The 20,714-nt window shown below is 42.4% G+C and overlaps 1 pseudogene; it reads right to left on the bottom strand.

The window, feature by feature from the left end:
- Window positions 1-16,703: 16,703 nt before the first annotated feature.
- The window catches only part of LOC138083445 (pregnancy-associated glycoprotein 1-like), a 36,370-nt pseudogene continuing 32,359 nt past the window's right edge, over window positions 16,704-20,714 (bottom strand).

The following is a 20,714-nucleotide window of genomic DNA, read 5'->3' as shown; positions in this document are numbered from 1 at the left end:
TACCCTGCTAAGCTGAGTCAACAAGCTGGAGATGTTAATAATTCAGGACAGAGTCTGGAAGCTGAAGGAATGTGGACATTTTTAGAAAGGATGAACCGGGCAGACCTGTCCTTGGTTTTCCCTTCTTTAGTGTCATCTGCATGTGAGGGATTGGGACTGAGTAGAGAGGAAGCTACAAGTGGGACTGCATGGACATTTGCCAGAGAAGGGAGGAGGAATTCAGAACCCAGGAACCAGGAGGTGGACAGCTTGCACAGGATGCAGGAGGGAAGGAAGAAGCACTGGGAAAAGAATAGTGCCTACTTGAGGGCCAGACCTACCTGAATCTTCTGGTTAAACTTGGAGGTCACATCCTTCCTGCTGGAATTCCTGCTCCAGATGTGGAGGGGAGAGAGCTGTACTCACTCCTGCTGAGTCACAGGGAGAAGGACAGCCTCCCCCAGAGCCCTTTGATTCCACTCTTACTTTGGGTATCATCCCAAGTTAGACAGCAAATGACATGTCATCCAAAAGATGACCTACTTTAAATAGTATTTAAAATACTAAAAATTTTGTCTAAGATTCCTGGCATATCTAGTTCCCCGAGTTTTTTTTTTAGCAGAGATGATTCATCAGCCTAATTTGGGTTTCTGCTGAAGAATCTACAGGCTTCTCCATGGGTAACTTCTGATTTTTAAGTACCTGATCTCATCCCACAGAACCTAAATGATGGTAAGTTCTAGGGGGCAAGGCCTCTAAGGTCCTTGGTGTCACAGCAGCTGTGTGCTAAGTGGTCTACCACTCCCATTTCTGATCCCAGGACCCATGAACATCACCAGACAGTTACAGCCCCCTGCCCACCACAGGCAGCCTGAGCATCCTCAGCAACATGCATCTCTGAGCCTCTTGTCCACTGATTGGCACTGAGCTTCAGCCTGAAACAAGTGTTCTGGAGCAAGTCCAGTCTCCCTCATCCAAGAGGTAGGAAACTGAACCCTGGGTTGTATGACTCACTCTAAAGCTGCAGGTACATTAGTGAAGACTTGGGACCTGGGAATTCTTGTTCTCAGACTTGGAGACTTCCAAGAAGGGAAAGATGAGGGAAAACTTCATTGCATCCACTGCTGGGCAACTCTCAGATATCTGCAGGCACCATAGTCGAAAATTCTCTCCCGTTGGCCCTCAAGTCTGGTTCTCATTTTATCATCAGACCTACCTTCTTCTTCTTCTTTTTTTTTTTAATTTTATTTTTACTTTATTTTACTTTACAATACTGTATTGGTTTTGCTGAATGGATAAGAAAGCTGTGGTATATATACACAATGGAGTATCATTAGACCTACCTTCTTATAACACCAGGAAAGCAATACTCCAGGCTGTTTCTTCTGGGTTCCAGGCACAGTGGGGATCCCCAGCTATAGTCACCCTAGGAGGCCATCGTGCAGGTGGTGACTGACTCACTCCCAACTCAGAATCGCCAGAGCTCCCAATCCTCATTGAGACAACACAGACCTTTGGGTGACTGGATAACATGAACTTGCATTCAAAGTGAGAAGCATTCTCTTCTCAGCCTTCTGGCAACTTAGATAAAGGTCTTATGTTTCCTCAAGGAACACCTGGCTGAGGGAGGCTGTGTTCTGAGACTAGCCTGGATGCAAGGAAATATGTTCTCTCTCTGATGCTCCAAATAGAACTTGGAGATTCAAAGGCCTTGAGAGAATTACCATCACCCTTATGTTTTTTAGGGACTTTGCTTTCTGAATCTGGTTGGAGAAAAAGGACAGAAACTCAGGACAAGCCTGGGGATCTCTGGGTCCCATCTGATTGTGAGTTGAGTTCCAGCCACCAGGCTTCACAATCAGGTGCTGATGTAATTCACAAGCCACCTTTGAGGAAGCAAAAGAGGAAAGAGATTTTGGGCAGAGAGCAGTGTGGTCAAAGGGGCATGGAAATCACAGGGGCAAGATGAAACAAGAGGCATTATTTGTTTCTTTGCTCTATTAGTCTGTTGGCGTTTCTACTTCTGAGAACAAGGACATGGAGATAGTCAGAGGCATTGGTGGTGCCCCTGGCACCTGATGCTCCTGATGATAACCAGTTTGTGTACACATCCCTGAGTCCAGAGCATATTCAGCCTCATGACAGCCCCAGGTTCTCCCTTCTTGGGAAGGCTGACATGGCTCATTGCTGCTAAGTCACAACTGAAGCCTGGGATGAGGTCATGGTGGTTGACCTGTAGGCCAAGTTCCAAGGGTGGAAGGAAGATTGGCAGTGGAATGGTAGCCATTCATTAAACTTGGTTACATTGGTCCTTAGCAGGGGCTACTTCCCACATCTACAATGTTTTTCTCCCAGCTTTTTGCATGGCCAGGTCCTTCTCAACATTTAGCATCATCTCAAATGAGTCTCTCTCAGTCTTGCTTTCCCTGGCCACTCCACTCTCACAAGCACAGACCCTGAACCAAAAAGTGCCTAGATGCTTCCCTCCATCAAAACAGTAATTATAGTTACCAATGTGGAAAGGTGGGAGAGGGATAAATAGAGAGTTTGTGATTAATATATGTATACTATTTTATTTAATAGATAATCAACAAAGACATACTGTACAGCACAGGAATTCTGCTCAGTAGTCTGTAATATCCTGTATGGGAAAATAATCTAGAAAGAATGGATACATGTCCATGTATAAGGAAATTAATTTCCCATACAACAAATATTAATACAATGCTGTAAATCAACTATACTACTATATAGATTAAAAGCTGATTTTTTTTTTTAATGCTTACATGTAGAGACCCATGGAATTATTTAGACTCACAGGATTTCAGACATGTTGCTGGATATGCCAGAACGGTTGCAGAAATCTAGACATTTTCTGAGGTTATATTTTCCTGAGCTTTGGAGTCTTTTGTTTTTAGTGTCACCTTTGATTTGTCTTTAGAGGATCTAATACAAGGGCTTGGAGACACCAGCTGGGTCTTAGTTGAAGGATGAGACAGAGGCGCTAGTAGGAGAGTGAAATCCCAGTTCCCTAGCTTAGGCTGGGGCACATTTGAGGCACAACTTACATCCCAAGTTCCCTGTGAAAACAGGCTCTTACTTCTCTCTCCATGACTCGCATGATATCAGATCCAGACTGGTTCCATCCTTTTTCATGTCCTGCTTCCTCTGACACCTCACTGGTTTCTCTGCGAGATTTTTTTTTTTTTTTTTAATTTTGGCTGTACTAGGTCTTCATTGCTGCTCAGGACTTCTCTATTTGCAGCGAGTAGGAGCTACTCTGTAATTGCAGTGTACTGGCTTTTCAATCCTGTGCTTCTCCTGATGTAGATCAGTCTCTAGGGCACTCAGACTCAATAGTTTTGGCCCACCTGGTTAGTTGCCCTGGGGCATTTGCAGTCTTCCCAAACCAGATCTCAAACGCATATCTTAAGCACTGGATGAAAAGGGAAAACACTCTGGGAAATTTTTGAAATAAATCATTTTTACATGAAACTTGGCACCATGCCCTATTTATGAGGAGACTGATAGAGGATTGTCCCTGCTTCAAGCAACTTCCTGAGATCAGAACTGATTGAGGTTCCCCTCCCAAGTGTTCCTACAGGATCTTGAAGCTGTCCTGCTATGTGGCTTTGTTCTTGCTTCAGTTTCTGAATCCCACACTAGAGCACAGCTTCCAGACGGCAGGGCTGTCACTTGACCCACTTCTAAGTATACATCAGTAGGTACTGTCTCATTGAGACCCTAATGTCAAGACAAGGCTAACACAATGATCAGTTATTTTATTATGAGTGTTGGGTTACAGGTTCAATGATTGTAATCAAACCCTAAATAACATTATCTTAAATACAATACAATTTCAACTCTCTTTCATATATTGTTAGTGCAGGTCTCTCCACAGAGATGAGGGTCCACTTCTTTCTTGTCATATCTTCCACCTGTGCTACTTACTTCTGCTCTAACATGATTATTCCAGGTGCTGTCATTACATCTGCATTCCAGGTACTGGAACAGAAAATACTTCTGTTTGGAAGTGACATATCACCTCTACTCAAATTCCACTGGCCAAATTATCTCTCATGTTCATGGAAAACTTGGGGGTGGTGGGCACACAGAAGGGCAGGGGAATGTGGTCCTACTGAAGAACATTCATGATGAGTAACAAGGTCCACCACCATTCATTCATATCCCTGTATTCATTCTTCTTTGGTTCTCCCACACAGCTCTTGATCTGTTTTGGCCTGCAGATATGCATATGGATGAGATTAAGAGAGAGGACATGATCCAGCCAGTACCAATATGGAGAAAAGAAGAAAGGAAACAAGATAAGAAAGTATAAAAATTCAAAATCTTAAAGAAAGCATGCTTATAATCATAATTTTGCATTTATACAATTTAGGTATAATGGCTGATGATTCAATTTATAAAATAAAAAAATAGAGAAATGTAAAACATAAATATATTCACTAAACCCAACAAAATAATAAGGCTATATCACATTAAACACATAGTAGTATCAGGATTAAGTTTGGATGCACATTGAAAAAAACTAAAACAACTATAACTTTAGCAAGATAAACTTGATTTTTCTCTCCCACTGAAAGAAAGCTGGAGGTGGGCCAGTGAGAGCTTGGGTGGTATCCATCTCCTAGGTTACTTGATTGTCCAATATAACTGCAGGAGTTCCAGCCATCAAAACTATAATCCAGACAACAGTTAGGAACAAAGTAGGGAAGTGCTAAATCAGCTAAATCAGTTCCTTTAAAGCAGTCTTTAAAGAAATCCCTCTTAAATATCTGCTTGCATCTCAGTCACCAGTCATGACTAAGAGCACGGCTAGGTAAGAAATGCAGTCCTGTAGCTACTGGGCTCATGGCTATATAACAGACTATTTTCAATTTTGAAAGAGAAACAGAGAATAGATCATTTTGTAGATAGCCTGCATCACGTGCCTAAAAGAACAAACCTTTTCTGAATGGATTAGGCTGAAGGCTGGGCACAGTGTGAAAGCCAGGAGACAGGAACACCAATGAGAAACAGCTAGATGGACCTGAACTGTGCTCCAGAAAAGAAGAGGCAGACTGGTCAGTAGAGATCTTTTAAGACTGAAGTGAGGATTATACACACCACATGACTCAATGTGGTTTGAAAACTGCTTTTCCAGCTCAGATCCCAAATCTCTCTTAATTCTTCAGTTTTTAAATACCTTGTCTTTGTTACCTCACATTCTGACCTACCTGTCTCACCTTCCTTATTTCTGTTCACATCACTTCTCCATCTAGTCCACCAGCATTGCAAGATCCAGAAATGAGGAGTTAGGAATAATTTCTCGAAGTGGGTAGAAACACAATGACTATTTCTACTTAAATATTTGTTTGTCCTTATCAAGGTCTTTTGAAGGACTGAGATGGCTAGAATTATGAAAATCTCATATTTGAGGCCTGGTATGGAGAAGGAAACAGCAATCCACTTCAGTACTCTTTCCTGGAAAATCCCGCAGACGGAGGAGCCTGGTAGGCTACAGTGCATGGGGTCGCAAAGAGTCGGACACGACTGAGCGACTTCACTTCACTATGGATGTAAGAGTTGGACTATGAAGAAGGCTGAGTGCTGAAAAATTGATGAGTTTGAACTGTGGTGCTGGAGAAGACTCTTGAGAGTCCCTTGGACTGCAAGGAGATCCAACAAGTCCATTCTGAAGGAGATCAACCCTGGGATTTCTTTGGAAGGAATGATGCTAAAGCTGAAACTCCAGTACTTTGGCCACCTCATGCGAAAAGTTGATTCATTGGAAAAGACTCTGATGCTGGGAGGGATTGGGGCCAGGAGGAGAAGGGGACGGCAGAGGATGAGATGGCTGGATGGCATTAATGACTCGATGGACGTGAGTTTGAGTGAACTCCAGGAGTTGGTGATGGACAGGGAGGCCTGGTGTGCTGCGATTCATGGGGTCGCAAAGAGTCGGACACGACTGAACTGAGCTGAACTGAACTGAACTGAACTGAAAAAACATTTCTTGTTACATTGGTTGGTGGTGCTGATGCAGTCTCATAGTGGTTGTACATCTGATGTATTTTATCTTGTTTTTGACATGTATTTTTCTTGGGTATAGAATTCTGAGTCAATTCTTGCTGGGGTCCAGCCCTGGTGGATCCAGGGTGATTCAAAGTTGGGGACGGCATCGGCATCTTTGGAAAAATACATATTTAATTATAGATATAGAGAGCGATTAGAAACGGATAGTGTAGTAGGAGATAGTGTAGTGGAGAAAAGGAGGCTGAATCCAGATGGGAATTCAGCCAGAGAAATGGGAGCAAGAAAGAAGTGACATGGGGGAATCAGTCTTTCTGGAAACTTATCTGATTTCTTTATTTTTGGGTTTGCTTATATACCTTTTGTTACATATAGGGATGAATACAGAGTCACGTGGGGGTCAGCAGTCCTGACCTTTATCAAAATCAGGTGCTTCACATAAAAAGGTCTTAGGGATTTTATGATCCTTTCTCTCTGATAACCAAAAACTTATTTTTTCCAAGGGTGTTTTTTCTTAAACCAGGCACCACCCTCCAAATAAAGTTACATTCGTATAGGGTGAGGGTGTAGAGAGTTACAATCAAGAAAGGAATTTATTTAACCCAAGGTTAACATGATTAATCTTAAAGGTTAATGCTTATTTCTCCTATATGCTAGTTATATTCATTATAAGGGCAGGGAATATGGAGATTTAGCAGCAAATATCAGCCCAACAAATGAAAATGCTTTCACCAATATTCCCCTTAAGATCCATTTAGTCTTAAGATAGTGATAAAGTTACATTTTTACATAGCAATGACACAGTGATTTGTAACAAAGCACAGTGATCTATTACGAAAGAGAAAATCCATTAACTCAAAAAGTCTAGTATTGCTAACCTTAAAAACTACTACATTTCCTTTTCTACAGTCCAAATACATTGATTAATATATTTCCAGGTGCCTAAGGATATGGAGCCTTGGCGGCAATCATTGACTCAACAAGAAGAAAAAGCCCTATGCTAATTAAGACTCTCAAAATACTTCAAAACTCTCTGTGCTGTTTATGGTTGAGAGGTAGTAAACAATCATGTGCCTAGTGGCAGGAGTATGGATAATCCTGTCACACAAGCTCATCTGTCAGCAGAGAGGTTTGACCTGAGACACCATTGTCCCACCCAGAGCAGGGAATTAGCAGCAATTATTGACACAACAAGTGAAAAACCCTTCACCAATATAATTCCTAACCAACCCACTATACTAATAATTTTCAACTCCCCCAAAGAATTTGCCTTTAGTAAGTCTAAAACATCTCATGCCTCTCAGGGTGGGAGGCTGTAAACAATCACACGTGGCCAGACGAACCTATACAGGCGGGCTAGATAACCTTCAGAGGAGTCAGTAAGCTGAAACACTCTTGTCACACCCAGGAATTTTTATTGCCTTGGAGCTGCACGTTGACTCCTTCTCCGAGAGAAACGGTTATGGGGGAGAGACCCCTGTAAAGTCAGAGGTGTAGGTGAGAGCACAAAACAGACTCTGGTTTTGGGGTTAGATGCTCGGGAACAGGGAGTTTCCTGAAGCTTGATCACGTCTTTGCATATGGCAAGCCTCGTTCCTCATGACTTTGCCATGGGCAGAGTTCCTCACGCTGGCCCCCGACAAATTCTATTTCTCTCAGCATTTTAAGATGTGGTGCCAGTGTCTTCTGGATAACATTGTTTCATATGCCTAATTGGCTGTTTTTCCCATTTTTGTTCTATTGTGTCTGTTTTTCCTTCTGGTTACTTTTCTTTGGTTGATTGTTTGAAACAATGAATTATCATGCACCTTTGAATAGTTGTCCTATTTCTTGTCCTTGAATTAATTGAACTTCTGTGTTAATGGGTTTAAAGCTTTCATCATATCTGGAAATTTTTCAGCCAGTAATTATGAAGTTCTTTTCTCTATTCTCCATCTTTCACTTCCTGGGGGATTCCATTTACATATATTTCAGTATTCTTAAAGTTGTTTCAAATCTCTGTGATGCACAATTAATTGTTTCCCAGAGACTTTTCATTCCAATTTTGCATGTCTCTATTTAATATACTCAATATTCTTCAGCTTCATGACTATAAAGATTATTATTCTAGGAAGCATTTTAATATCCTTCCCTGCTAATTATGTAATGTATATTTCAACAGTGTATTTACTAATTGATTTTTTTCCCTCATTTTGAATATTTTCTTGCTTCTTTACACATTGGGATTTTTTTTCTTTTTAAATTTATTTATCTTAATTAGAGGATATTTAATTTACAATATTTTGATTGACATACAACAAATATTTTTACACTTCATATGGAAATTTTAAGTTGGATATTGGATATGGTAGTTTTTACCCTTTGGATGCTGAATATTCTTAATTTTTAAAAATTATTCATGGCACTGCTTGCAGACACTGTTAATTTCATGGAAACAATTGTATTTTTTGAAGGCTTGCTGTTCAAGTTTTTAGCTGATATAAGACCTGCGTTTAGATCAGGTTTATTATTCCCCACTAGTAAGGCAATATTGTCTTCATGGCCATACTGATGTCGTGGGAATTATGAGTAATTTCCATGCTGGTGGGTGGGGACACCATTAGACTTGGTGCAATTTGAGACTCAGGGATTGTTCCCTATAATTCTGACGAGTACTATTCTCTCTCTCTGCTGTAAACTGGAAGGGTATCACCTGTACACTCCCAAAGTTCTCTGTGTGTAGCTCTCTCCTGTGAACTCTAAATATCTAGAGTCTCAAATCTTTCCTCTTGGGAGACAGTTTTTCTCTGCCTAGATAGCCCTTCCATGTATGTGTTGGAAACTATTTCTAGAATTGAGGCAATTGTAGAACTCACCTTGCTTGCTCCCTGCCTCAGGAATTCATTCTCTGCTGCCTGACATTTGATGTAAAAAACTGCTCTTTCATTTATCTCTTCTGTTTTCAAGTTGTTTGAGACAGGAGAATAAATATGTCCTTTGCTCCTCTATGTCTAGCAAAATGGAGGTGCTCCTGCAATCAGAACTCATTGAATGCCTGGTGAATGCTAGGCAGTGACTTCTGTGCATGGGTGCACAGGGATATGGGGCTTTGGGGAACTCTGTCTTGCTGGAGAATCATGACAGTTACAAATAGCATTTACTATGGGTATGTTCAGTTCATTTCAGTTGCTCAGTCATGTCTGACTCTTTGCAAACCCATGGACTGCAGCACGCCAGGCTTCATCCTTCATCAACTCCTGGATCTTGCTCAAACTCATGTCATCAAGTCGGTGATGCCATCCAACCATCTCATGCTGTGTTATCCTCTTCTCCTCCTGCCTTCAATCTTTCTCAGTAATAGGGCCTTTTCTAATGAGTAAGTTCTTCACATCAGTTGTCCAAAGTATTGGAGTTTCAGCTTCTGCATCTGTCCTTCCAATGAATATTCAGAATTGATTTCCTTTAGCATGACTTGTTGGATCTCCTTGTAGTCCAAGGGACTCTCAAGAGTCTTGTACAACACCACAGTTCAAAACCTTCAATTCTTCATTACTCACCGTTCTTTATGCTCTAACTGTCCCATCCATACATGACAACTGGAAAAAATAGCTTTGATTATACTGAATTGTTTTTTACCAAAGTAATGTCTTTGCTTTTAAAAATGTTGCTCGATTTGTCATAACTTTCTTCTAACAAGCAAGCATCTTTTAATTTCATGGCTGCAGTCATCATCTGTAGTGATTTTGGAGCCCCTAAAAATAAAGTTTCTCACTGTTTCCTTTGTTTCCCCATCTATTTGCCATGAAGTGATGAGATGAAATGCCATGATCTTCATTTTTTGAATGTTGAATTTAAGCCAGATGTTTCACTCTCCCCTTTCACTTTCATCAAGAGCCTCTTTAGTTTATCTTCACATTCTGCCATGAGAGTGGTCTCTTCTGCATATCTGAGGTTATTGATATTTCTCCCAGTAGCCGTGATTCCAGATTGTGCTTCATCCAGTTGGGCATTTCGCATGATGTACTCAGCATAGAATTTGAATAAGCAGGGTGATAATATACAGCCTTTAATTACTCCTTTCCTGACTTGGAACCAGTCTGCTGTTCCATGTTCACTTCTAACTATTGCTTCTTGACCTGAATACAGATATCTCAGAAGGCAGGCAAGATGGTCTGGTATGCCAATCTCAGTAAGTTTTCCACAGTTTGTTGTGATCCACACTGTCAAATGCTTTTACGTGGTCAATAAAGCAGAAGTAGGTATATTTCTGGAATTCTGTTGTTTTTTCTATGATCCAACCGATGATGGCAATTTGATCTCTTGTTCCTCTGCCTTTTCTAGATCCAGCTTGAACATATGAAAATTCACAGTTCATGTACTGTTGAAGACTTGCTTGGAGAAATTACTTTGGTAGCATGTGAGATGAGTGCAAGTGTGTGGTAGCTGAACATTCTTTGAAATCGCCTTTCTTTGGGATTGCAATGAAAACAACATTTTCAATCCTGTGGCCACTGTTGAGTTTTCCAAATTTGCTAGCATATTAAGTGCAGCACTTTAACGGCATCATCTTTTAGGATTTGAAATAGCTCAACAGCAATTCCATCACAACCACTAGCTTTACTCGTAGTGATGCTTCTTAAGGTCCTCTTGACTTCACATTTCAGGATGTCTAGCTCTGGGTGAGTGGTCACACCATCGTGGTTATCTGGGTCATTAATATCCTATTTGTATAGTTCTTCTATATATTCTTTCAACCTCTTCTTAATATGTTCTGCTTCTCTTAGGTCCATGACATTTCTTTCTTTTATTTGGCCCAAGTTTGCATGAAACCATCCTTCCCTACCTCTAATTTTCTTGAGCAGATCTTTGGTCTTTCCCATTCTATTGTTTTCTTCTATTTCTTTGCACTGATCACTTAGGAAGGCTTTTTTTTTTTTTTTTTTTTTTTTTAAATCTCCTCTTGCTGTTTTTGGAACTCTGCATTCAGGTTGGTATGTGTTTCTTTTCCCTTTTGCCTTTTGCTTCTCTTCTTTTTTTACATTATTTCCAGGAACCATTTTGCCTTTCATTTTCTTGGGGATGGTCTTTATGAGGTATGCACATTTCAAAAAACGTAGATCACTGCATCCAGTTCTATTATTTCATGGCAAATACAGGGAGAAACAATGAAAGCAATGACATAGTTTATTTTCCTGGGCTCCAAAATAACTGCAGATGGTGATTGCAGCTGTGGGAGAACACACACACACACACACACACACACACACACGCACACACACACACACACACACACACACACTTAGTCCTTGGAAGAAAAACTGTGAAAAATCTTGACAGAATACTAAAAAGCAGAGAAATTACTTTACCAGCAAAGATCTGTAGAATCAAAGATATGGTTTTTCCAGAAGTCGTGAGTGGATGAGAGAGTTGGACCATAAAGAAAGCTGAACACCAAAGAATTGATGCTTTTGAACTGTGTGCTGGACAAGACTCTTGAGAGTCCCTTGGAATGCAAGGAGATCCAACCAGTCCATCTTAAAGGAAATCAGTCATGAATATTCATTGGAAGGACCGATGCTGAAGCTGAACCTCTATTATTTTGGCCAATTGATAGGTAGAACTGGCTCATTATAAAAGACCCCGATGCTGGAAAAGATTAAAAGCAGGAGGCAAAGGGGAAGATAGAAGATGAAACTGTTGGGTGGCATGATCAACTTGATGAACATGAGTTTGAGCAAGCTCTGGGAGTCTGCAATGGACAGGAAAGCCTGGCATGTTGCACCCCATGATATAGCAAAGAGTGGACATGACTGAGAGATTGAACTGAACTGATTTACAGAGGACAATCAGGGAGCAGGCAGAAGTCTTTAAGGAAGGAGGAAGGAACAAGTCCTGGATATCTGACAATTTTGTGTCAGCAGGATATTTTAAGCTGGAGAAGCTGTAGGGAAGCAATTCTATGCCAGGTGGAGAGAATGGTAAGAGAAAGGCAGGGCGGCAGTGCTGGGATTTCCCAGAGGACAAGATCCCACTTCTATTAAACTTTATCAACGTTCAAAGTTGTTAGGTGATTGGAAACATGAGTTTTGTTTTGGAAGTGGTAGAGTAATATTCAATGGAAGGACTGATGATGAAGATGAAGCTCCAACACTTAGGCCAATGATGTCAAGACCCATCTCTTTGGAAGAGACCCTGATGCTGGGAAAGATTGTGGGCAGAAAGAGAGAGATGAGAATATGAGATGGCATCATCTACTCAAAGGATATGAGTTTGAGGAAACTACACGAAATAGTGAAAGACAGAGAGGCCTGTTTTGTTGCCGAACATGTAATCACAAAGAGTCAGACATGGCTTAGCAACTGAATCATATCAATGAGGACACAGGGTCCAGTGAAGGTTCTGGTCCTGGTTGGAGTGGAGAAAGATTCAGTTGGAAGGAGAAGCTTCCCATCCTCTGGTGCAGGTCCCTGAATCCAAGGCAAGGAGCACAAGATTTGAATGTTACCAAAAATTGTTTTCTAAAACAAACAAACAAACAAAAAAACTGTTTTCTGCAGGAGAGAGAGCTTTGACTCAGTTTATTCTCTAGATTTTACTGAGGGATGTCGAAGGGATCTGGAATGAGCTGAGTCTGCAAAAACCAGGTGACCAGCTGCTGGAGGGCAAGGCTTGTGGTAGACATATGGCACTAGGTGCAAAACGGATCCAGAAAAAGTGTCTCTTCTGGAGTGTACATGCCAATTTATCACATTGTTTCAGCAGATCACTTCAAAGTTGTTTTAGGGCAAGGAAGAAATGGATGGGTGGTATGCTTTTGTCAATTCCTGTGGGTAGTTAGATGACTAAATGTCTGCTTACTTCATTGCATGTTTGGAATCATACTTGGGAAAGAAAACTAGATCCGGTTCACACATATTTGGTCGTTAAACAGCAAGCATAGGAAGGTTTCTAAGGCAACTGTAGGGAATTTAAACATGAGGGGCCAAATGGGGACAGTTACATTTAACAGGCTGAGATTGGAATGTACAGGTTGCCATAGCTGTTGCTATGACAAGTAGCCATAACAGCTACTTCTTGCTACGCTGGAGATGTGGAAACCAAAAAGAGACCAACAGCCTTACAACTCTCCTTGCAGTGTGATTTCAGGCTAGAAGTAGTTGACAAGGTAAGGCTGACTGATAAGCCTGGGAAGGGAGCAATCTGAGCAAGTAATGATTAGCCCTTGTTGGGGCCCAGAAAACAAAAGCATCGGCTCAGTCAGAGTTCTGGGTCAGGTTCAGAGATAGATGTCATTTGGCTTGAATCAGTATTTAGCATTGCAGATGGCAGCCATAACCACTGAACAGAAGGTTTCCACTTCCCTAGGTGGCAAAATAATTCATACTTTTTCCAGACTCAGGAGCCAAGTAAGCCCTCTCAGGGCCACTTCTTCTTAGCAGGCACACATGCATCTAGAGGTGGAATTATCATCATGGTGCCCATTGACCAGATGACAAAACTGAGGTTAAGGGACTTGATCAAGGTCACACAGATAAGCACGTGAAAAGCCAAGCACAAACCTAGGGTAACAGTCCTCAAATTGTGAGTTTTTGCTCCACATCGACTGAGAGTGGTGGGTGGTGATCTGGCAACAATACTTAGGCAGAAGCAGGCAGTATTTAGGCTTTAATTGAAGTAAGTAAGGAAAACCAGTAGAACATTCAGCTATGACTTAAATCAAATCCCTTATGATGTTATAGTGGAGACGAAAAATAGATTCAAGCGATTAGGTGGAAGCCTGAAGATCTATGGATGGAGGTTTGTAACATTTTATGGGAAGGGGTCACCAAAACCATCCCCAAGAAAAACAAATAGGAGAAGGAAAAGGGGTTGCCTGAAGAGGCCTTAAAAAAATAAGAGAAGTGAAAGGCAAAGGAGAAAGGAAAAGATATACTGAATGGAATGCAGACTTCCAGAGAAAAGCAAGGAGATATGGAAAGTCTTCAGAAGTGAACACTGCAAGAATTAGAGGAAAATAATAGCATTTTAAAGAGTATAGATCACTTCAGAAAAACTGGAGCTACAAGATGAGCACTTCATGCAAGGATGGGCTCAATAAATGTAAGAAAATTCAGAGACTTAACAGAAGCAGATGAGATTAAGAAGAGGCGGCAAGAATGCACAGGAGAACTGTACATAAATGGTCAGAAAGACCGGGATAGGGACGATGCTTGTGTCACTCAGGTAAAGCCAGATATACTGGAGTATGAAGCCAAGTGGGCCTTAGGAAGCATCACTACAAACAATGATAGGAGAGGTGATGGAATTCCAGCTGAGCTATTTAAAAATCCTAAAGAATGAGGCTCTAAAAGTGCTGCATTCAATATGTCAGCAAATTTGGAAAACTCAGCAATGGCCACAGTGCTGGGAATGATCAATTTTCATTCCAATCCAAAAGAAAGGCAATTCCAAAGAATGTTCAACCTATCATGCAATTGTGCTCACGTCACTTGCTAGCAAGGTAATGCTCAAAATCATTCAAGCTAAGCTTCAACACTACATGAAATGAAAACTTCCAGACGTACAAACTGGTTTGAGGAACAAGATATCAAATTGCCAACATCCATTGGATCACAGAGAAAGCAAGGGAATCCCAGAAAACATTTCAATTTGCTTCACTGATTATGCTGAAGACTTTCACTGTGTGGACCACAACAAACTGTGGAAAATTCTTAAGGAAATAGGAGTATCAGATCACCTAACCTGTCTCCTAAAAAGTCTGTATATAGGTCAAAAAGTGGCAGTTAGAATCATACACGGAATAACTGAAAGATTTAAAACTGGGAAAGAAGCGTGACAAAGTGTACACTGTCACCCTGGTTATTTAACTTCTATATAGGATAGATCATTCAATATGCTGAACTGCATTAATCCCAAGCTAGAATAAAGATTGCTGGGAGAAATATCAACATCCACAGATATGAAGATGATACTGCCCTAACGGCAGAAAGCAAAGAAGAACTAAAGAGCCCTTTGATGAGGAGAGGAGATGCAAAAACTGGCTTAAAACTCAACATCCAAAACACTGTTCACAAAAATATATTCAACATTCCTGGCATCCGGTCCCACCACATCATGGCATATAGATGAGGGAGAAGTGGAAACATTGGCAGATTTTATTTTCTTGAGCTCCAAAACCACAATGGACCTTGACCTCAGCCCAAAATTAAAAGACACTTGCTCCTTGGAAGGACGAAAGGCTATGAAAAACCTGCACAGTGTATTAAAAAGCACAGCCTCACTTTGCTACAGAGGTCTATAGTGTCACAGCTATGATTTTTCCAGTAATCATGTACAATGTGTGATCTGGACCATAAGAAAGGGTGAATGCCGAAGAATTGAGCTTTTGAACTGTGACGCTTGAGAAGATTCTTGAGAGTTCCATATACAACAAGAAGATCAAACCAGTCAATCTGAAAGGAAATCAACCTGTGACCCCTGCTGACTCAGTTGAGGCATCTACTGAGGGACTCCAGGTGGAAAGAATGGATGCTTCCACTGCAAAAGTGCCTCACCATGTCAGCTTCAAGCAAATAGTCTGTAGCTCCACCCCTGGAGGAAGCTCAGAAAGGCTGAAGGCTCTGTGTAACCTGGGTTCCAAGATACATGTGTTGCATTCTCCCCAACAACACTGGAAGCCAAGGAAGGGGCAGTCTGGGCCCTGGAGGAAGGGGATGGCTCAGGGATCCACTGGGGCCACCACTTAACAAGTAGGACTGGAAAGGACAGAGCAGGTATATGTGGCAGAGAGCTGGTGACTAGGATTTGGGAACAAGAGGGAACCAGTCTTGCATGAAGTACCTCACACAACATCCCCTGGAGGAGAAGCCCAGTGATAAGTTCGTCTGAGATGGGATGAAGAGAGTCTATTTCATTACCCCTTATAATTCCTCTGAATGAGGAAGTGGTTGGGTTTGTGGGTCATCACAAATTCTTTCATGGCCTAGACCATTTGCCAGTCACTATCCTTGGGGGCTGCCTCTCCCCAGCTTCAGTCATGTAGTTCTGAAGGAAATGAACAATCATGTGTGCTGCTGAGTCAGGGCCAAAGACCATGTGAAGCCAGTCATAAGACCCTATGTCCCTGCCAGGATGGCTGATCTAGGGCTGTACATTTGAACTGAGGTTGGTGATTCAGAGAACACCCTTTAACTCTGATGTCTGCAATCTTTTTTCCTTACTAGGTGATGCCTTCAGGATTTAAAACCCTAGGGCAGGTATCTTGAACACCTTCACTACGTATAGAAGCCTTAAGGAAAAAAGTTGCCAGGCTAAGACCATCAAAGTAGACTGAAGGGAAATAGCGAGGGTGATAGAGTATTCATGACTTCTGATTTCTTGGGTCCAGTCACTGAGATCTTTATATTTGCTCTGATTCTTGTATCCTAGATTCCCAGAATCATTTCAATGAGTCTCCCTTTTCCTTGAAGCTAGTTGGAGTGGGGATCCTCTCAATTTTGATTCAGACTTGGTTCTAGATCCTTTACTCACAGACACAAACAGAGGCAACATTTGTTTCAGCACCATTAAGAGTGAAACCCTTTATTCTTTACTGAGAATAGCGTGTACAAAATACCAAATACAGTTTACCAGCATCCTGGGCAGGAGTGCTCAAAGTGTGAGTGAGTTTGTGTTAGTAATGCCCTTACTGATTCCTGAACCTCTCCAAGAATTTACACTGCTGGTGCCAGGCCAATCCTGTCATTTCCTCGATCAAAGACAGAGAAATACAGCCTCAGGAAGGCTTCACCCAGGACCCAGGTCTCTGTAGATCTCCTCACAATTTTCTTTTTAAAGGTGGTATAGCAGTAGCCTCTAGAATCCTTGGGACGTCAGAGACACACACCAGTCAGCATGAGCCCTTACCGGTGATTCCCACCAATATCCAGACCCAGCATAATCCTTTGTTTTATTTCCCTCTTTTGGTGAGTATCAAGGGGTTTTCTCAGCAGCAGGGGATATGAGAGTTCATCCAAAATCAAAGAGGGCCAAGACATCAGGTTGTCATGAGGAAGGGTGTGGTGAATGGAGGACTGGGAGTTGGGGAAACAGAGGAATGAAAAACAACAAAGTCCTATTGTATAGCATCAGGAACTATATTCAATATTCAGTGATAAACCACATGAAAATTAATAAGAAAAATATATTTTTATGTGTATAACTCAGTTACATTGTTGTGCACAGATCTTAATGCAACACTGAAGATTAGACACACTTCAATATAAATTTTTTGAAAAGAACAAGTGTGTCCATAGCTCTCCTCATTCCCTAGTTCTTTCCTTCTGACTCCTGCTCCTTGTTTTCTCTGCAGAGAATGCTGGTTCTCCTCCTACATCCCCACAATATATACTTTATTAAAAAAAAAAAAAAACAAACTTTAATTTGTATTGGAGTATAGCTGATTAACAATATTCTGAGTTTCAGGTGAACAGTAAAGGGACTCAACCGTATGTATCTTATCTGGGTATCCTTGTCCCAAAGACACCTCTCCTATCCAGGCTGTCATATAACTGAGTGGAGTTCCCTGTGCTACAAAGTAACTCGATGTTGGTTATCCATCTTAAATAGAGCAGTGCCCACAACACGTTATTGAACACTTAACTCAGGAACTCTGAGAAGCCTCCTTTGGCCCACACTCACCGTCTTTGGCCACTCCAGGCTTGGGTGGATAACGTACTCTGGTTCCCCATCCCCACTGGTCAGTCTGGAGACCTCATCACCCCTAGTAAGTCCCCAGTGCCTTAGTGCAGAGTACCTTGAGATGTCATTTGCATAGAATCCAGTGAATTTTTGCCTAGAACCAAGCAAACCTCAAAATGGCTCAAAGAGTTTGTCATTTTAGAATTTCTGAAATTCCCTCTCTTCTTCAAAGCCTTCTTTGAGTCCATCAGCCTTCTCTGAACTCTCTCAGGGAGCTGACATGAAGCCTCCACCCTGTGCCGGGGCTGAGTAGTCACTGGGTACCCTTTATTCACCTTAGTATCTAACCTCCCCCCTGAGGGGTCATGGTCGGGTACCCCAACTGACAAAGGAAGCACCTGTTCAGAGCAAGGGGAAGATGCAGGCGAGGACTAGGCTGACCATGTAATTTATCATTCAAACCAGAAATATCTTGAGATGTAAGGCAGACTGTTAGCTTACGCTGGGACTTCACACTTGGACTGTCCTCCACCATTCTCCTTATAACGTGGCCTATTTCAGGGACTGCTAGAGCTAAATTTCATGTTCATGCACCTTCGGGTTCAGATTGAATTGAAGCTCTTTGAAGACTGAGGACCTTAGTGTTCCTCTCTCCCTGACTCCCACCATGCCATATGGTGTGGTATCTCCACATTTATTTCAGGAAAATCAGTGTCCCACACAGCCCTTTACTCTCAAGTGATTGGTACTGTGGGAGGCACTGCAGCATCTGCAATGGTGTGACATGGCCTCCAGAGGGCACCCTCCTCCCAGCAGCAGCCCAAGGGTTCCTGCAAGCTCCAGTTTGAGAATCAACGCTCAGTATTGTCCCTTCACCTTGACGATGTAGGCTCGACCTGGCACTGGGTAATTGATGCCGTTGATGGTGAAGATAATAGAGGGCAGAGTATTGACCGCAGAACATGAAAAGTAGTGCTGTAGAGAGAGAGGGTGAGAGGTTGGCTATGTAGATCCTTGTTGTGTGTGGAGACAGGGAGTGACCCTGGGGCATGACCCTTCACCATGGAACCCTGTGGCGTGGTGCTGATGAGCTTCTGTATGTTATTGATCAGTCTTCCTGGGCCTTGGATATGTGATGATCCTGTGTCCACAAGGGCCATGCAGCCGTCAGAACAAGCAAGAACCCCTCTTTTCATGGTGATGCTGAGAGACAATGGAAGAAAGTGGGCATCAAGGTCATTCTGAGTCTCCCCAGAGTTGTCCCCTTCCCGACTGTCTCCTAAACAGCCCTTCATCTCTTGCTCTCTTTTCCTTTGCTCTCGACACAGCTCCTTTCCTGATATCCTCAAATGTAGTACTTGAATACACCAAGATCTTTTGTACCTTGACACAAGCTAGTCTTCCTTCCTAGAAGACTCCACTTCCCTTTGACTAGCAAATTTCTTCTCATCTTCCAGATTCCAGCTTAATTATATTGTTTTCGGGAAGTCTTTTCCCTGGTGTTTATCAGTCTCCTGTCTTGGTCAATCTCTGTAGACCCTTCCTCATGACTGTTGCTGCTGCTGCTGCTAATTCACTTCAGTCATGTCCGACTCTGTGTGACCTCATAGAGAGCAGCCCACCAGGCTCTGCCATCCCTGGGATTTTCCAGGCAAAGTACTTTAGTGGGTTGCCATTGCCTTCTCCTCCTCATGTCTAGCATGTACCAAAGTCACAATTCACTATGTTGGTGAGTCACTTCATGTACATCTGCCTTCATAAATGTGAGGGCAAGTTTTATTCTCCTTGCCTCCCTAAGGTGCCTGGCACACAGTGGATGTCCAGTACTTTTTTGTTAAATGAGAAAGACTGAGAAAACAATAAGAAATCTGCAGAGAGCTGTGGCTGGTGGGGAACAAATGACGGGTGACACACAGTGTGAAGATGGAGATTCACAGGGAAAGCAGATTCTCATTGTAGGGACAGAGAGGGGCTCCTCTGGGAGAGGGTATCTCCCAGCATTGCTTCTACAACCAGCTCAGACCCTGAGACCCTGGCCAGGAAATACATGACTAGCCCACAGAAACTCCAAAGGACAGGTCAGCTTTTGTCTGAGGGTATCACACAGAATCCTGTCAGTTATGCCTTTTGTCCTCAGGTCACTCCTGGATCCCTCCTACCTAATTCTCTCTTATAGCCCCTGCCTCACTGTGTGCCCATGAACATGGGGTACCTTTTGTATTAGTTGCTTTCATGTCTTAAGACTACAGCCAACCTCTTTCCACTGCTGGGTAGCTGCTCCCTAAGCAAACCAGTTTTCCCCATTTTCTCAGGACTGTACCTGTTCTTAAACAGGCATTTATCTGTACTGAGAACTTCCTATGTCCTAGGTAGCCCTGGACAGTTGGTCATCTTATCATAACTCTGTCCAGGCTGGTGAAATTCTCCCTGATACTCTGTTCACCACCCTGTAGAGTCCTCTAACCATGCTCCCCACCTCAAAGGGCAGTGGGTGCAGCCCTCTCCCAGCTGCACAGACCTCTCTGGACCATTTTAGGACCCTTGTCAGAGCCTTGTTCAGAAGGCCTGGGGATTATGAACCCATGGGTTGTTTGTGTATCTATGTGCTTGTGTGTTTCTTTGTATGTGTGTTTGTATGTGTCTCTGTGTGTGCTTGTGTGTCTCTGACTAGCTATGCATGTTTTTATGTGTCTCTATGTAGGTTTATATGTATCTGCTTGCATGTTTCCAAGTGTCTGTGTGTCTGTCTCGTTGTGGGTGGTGTATATATCTGTGAGACTGTGTGTCTGAGAATGCATTTGTGTGTGTCTGCCTGTGTCCATGTACATTAGCGGGAGCATCAATTGGGCTGACAATCAGAGGGACAGGTTTACCGGTCTACGTGTACACTCCAGTCACCCACTTGGATCAAGGTACCCAGTTGAGCTCTCCCTTGTAGTAGCAGTGGTCCACCCCACCAAAAATCACCACACTGCCCTCCTGCTCGTCTCTGTAGAGAGAACTGAGGGGGGTGTCATTGGAGGACAGTAACAACAGCACTGTCT

Source organism: Capricornis sumatraensis, chromosome 8, assembly GCF_032405125.1.
Source record: "Capricornis sumatraensis isolate serow.1 chromosome 8, serow.2, whole genome shotgun sequence".
In the NCBI taxonomy this organism is placed as follows: Eukaryota; Metazoa; Chordata; class Mammalia; order Artiodactyla; family Bovidae; genus Capricornis; species Capricornis sumatraensis.
The sequence above is the reverse complement of the archived record's forward strand: the minus strand, read 5'-3'. Positions and strand labels throughout refer to the sequence as shown.